The sequence below is a fragment of the Varanus komodoensis genome, unplaced genomic scaffold, assembly GCF_004798865.1.
Source record: "Varanus komodoensis strain SLA01 unplaced genomic scaffold, ASM479886v1 scaffold116, whole genome shotgun sequence".
Lineage (NCBI taxonomy): Eukaryota > Metazoa > Chordata > Lepidosauria > Squamata > Varanidae > Varanus > Varanus komodoensis.
The window spans coordinates 7,381-10,281 of NW_025335333.1; the positions used below are offsets into that span (position 1 = coordinate 7,381).

The 2,901-nt window shown below is 52.2% G+C and overlaps 1 long non-coding RNA gene across 2 annotated transcripts; it reads left to right on the forward strand.

Moving 5' to 3' along the window:
• The first annotated feature begins 495 nt into the window (after positions 1 to 495).
• LOC123018807 lies at positions 496 to 2,357 on the forward strand. 2 transcript variants are annotated; one of them, XR_006413818.1, is made up of 3 exons: positions 496 to 1,037; positions 1,291 to 1,505; positions 1,998 to 2,357. It is a non-coding gene; the product is annotated as an uncharacterized LOC123018807 (long non-coding RNA). The 2 variants fall into 2 exon arrangements; XR_006413819.1 differs by having other exon boundaries at positions 505 to 1,037; positions 1,356 to 1,505.
• The last annotated feature ends 544 nt before the right edge of the window (positions 2,358 to 2,901 follow it).

Below are 2,901 nucleotides of genomic sequence, written 5' to 3' on the forward strand. Positions count from 1 at the left end.
AGGATGCCCGTTGAGGCAGTGCGGGGCCGTTCCCGGAGGAATTGATTGATTTTTATTTTTATTATTTTTCGATTTATATCCTGCCTTTTTCCTACAAGGGCTCAAGGCAGCTTACATCTCCTCCTCCATCTTATCCCCACAACAACAACCCTTTGAGGTAGGTTGGGCTGAGAGTCTGTGACTGGCCCAAGGTCACCCGGTTGGCTCCATGGCTGAGTGGGGACTAGAACCCAGGTCGTCCCGAGTCCCAGTCCCATGCTCTTAACCACTACACCACCCTGGCTCCCCAGGGATCGAGGGATTGATGGGGGATCGAGCCCCGTTTCAGGGCCAGAATGCCCGCTTCCCCGTTGGCACATGCAGCATTCGATTTCCTGCACTTGTTCAAGCAGAGAAGAACTGAAAAGTCTCATTTATACCATCCCATCTCTCCTCTGAAATAACGAGGGGACTCAGATATAGGGAAGGTGACACCCCCCCGGGGGGGGGGAGGTCTCCCATCCCCTTTCCTCCCTGCAAGTGCCTTCCAAGGCGGCTCCAGTGGGGAGAGGAGGTTGTATGTGGGAAGCCTTTTTCTCACCAGTAATCCTTGACATTGATCCCTTTTTTAGTAGTATGAACTATTACGTAACACACTTCTAGTATGATGAATATTTTCTGTACTGGAGAGAGAATAAGCTGAGCAATTCTTGTGGCTTGCACTTTTGTGGCGGTCCCAGTCGTTTTTGGGAGGAACCCCGGGAAGGGGCAAAATGGATAGAGGGGAGCAAACACTCACACGCGTGTCATTCTCTTGAAAAAGAGTTGGAATGGCCAGTTTTAAACAGATGCTGTTGTTCTGATCAGAGTCCACATTGGAAAGCTGACTTGGCATTCCCTCTTTATGACACTTTTAGCCTTCGTATAGATCGGATCTTCCTTTGGTCAGCGTGCCTGAGGGACCCACGCCGTCAAAATCTTCTGTTTGCCATCTCAAGGACTGTCGCTGAGAGATAATTTCCGGTGCGAACTTTCTGGCTATGGAAGAGAACGCAGGGGTAAGTACACCCATTTTCCATCTCTCTCTTCATGTAAACGGCGGCTTGATGGCCTGTGGCAGCGTCGTTCTCCTGTAGCTAGAGCCGCCTGAGAAAACCCTTCCCTTCGGTTCTCAATGTGCATGCAGTTTTACCGAACTTTGTTGTTTGCTGGGGGCCATCTGTCTGAGTTAAATTTGGGAGCGCAATGTTGAGCACGAAATCATTTGGTGGGGTAGAGGCCGACGTTCTTCCTTTGTCTTCCCCCATGCAGTAGACGGTCCGCCTCAGAGGGCCCCGGGAAGGGTCTCGCATGAAGGCCACGTCTCTTCTTTGCAGCTGGGGTTGACTGCTCCAGGGTCCCGAAGACACCGACCGGGCACTTGATCTCCCAGAACGTTCATCAGAGAAATGACGAGCATCAGACCGTGATCGACGACGTGTTCTCTGCTGGAGATGGAGAGCGGCAGACAGACCGATTCACGCAAAGTGAGTGTCTGACGTGCTGCTGCCAAAGCCCTTGGCATCAGAATTGTTTCTGCGGACGCAGCTCGTGTGAGGAAGATGCCCCCTGGCACCTCCCTTAAATTTTTCCCGTTGACATTGCCGATGTAGCATCCTTTTAATAGTGACTTCGGTGGGGATAGGTTCCCTGATGTACCTGCTGAAGCTGCCGTCACTCCTTCCGTGCACCATGTCCCGGCAGGTAGAAGGAGGCCGCCCCCCCAAATCCACAGTCCTCCAGATTGCTTTGGGCGCTGCCCCACACATATGCAGGCAGGAAGAGGGCCTGCAATTCGCATAGTCCCGCAACGGGCTGTGGAATCACGTGTGGCTTAACATGTGTAGGTTTCCACCGCGCTTCATTTTCCTTGCCCTTCCTGATCCTGCTCCACAGCTGTCCAGCCTGTGATTTTGCGCGGCTTGTGCTGATGACGACCGGGCAATACTACCCACCCCTCTTACGTTTTGACCTTTCAGGGAGATGCTGGCAGTCCCGTCATTCGTGAGGCCGATGCCAGGAAGGAGCTGCGTGGGACCGTCAGCGGGGCGCTAGCTGTGCCGAGAAGGAGAAACCCGCAGTCTAAACGGGGGACCCACGGGTCGCATCGCACCTGAATGGAGTCCGAGACAGGACCCACCGCCCTCCTGGATGAACGCAGGGACTTCCTTTGCAGCCTGCTGAGCGACTCGTTGAAAGCGAGCAAATGAACGTCACTGTGTGAAGCCTGCTCTGGAGCTGATTTTTCCTCGGCGGTTATTTTTGCAGCTTCTCGTGTCATTTTGCCTGAGGCAGAAATCTTCAGCCCTCGCTGAAATAAACCTTGTCCCACTGAAAAACAGGCCCGTATCTCAAATCTGAAGGGGAGCTGCTCTGTCGGGCCATCCGATCTGTGCCACTGCATCTCTAGAAATTAGTATTAAATCGTGGTGTTATGTTTTCTGGTGAGTCCTAAAATGAGCTATGAATTCGCTCACCTTGGAGCCACCCAGAAAAACAAAGGACCAAGGAGGACGTAAGGATGTGGTCTGAGCTGGTGGAAACAGAGCTTCACTGGAACGGCCGAGCTTCATGAGATTAGAGAGCCGTGCCCTTGGCATCAGGGTCTGTCATTCTCAGGGATGTCCTGCCTTTGCCCCTATGTCTGAAAGCCACTGCACGAACCGTCCCTGAGCCTGCGGAGTTGTGTATATTCACACTGTGAGCTTGGGTGGCCTTTGGCAGACATGGGGCAGGGTGACCCCTCACAACGAAGTTGAAAATTCATTGTTGCTGAACCTTTTCTTTTCAAATAAGCTTTTATTCATTGAACTTGTAATATCTCTTTTGGGGCTGAATGGCCCCTTGTCAGTTAATGATTTTACTTTGACCTCTTTTTCATGA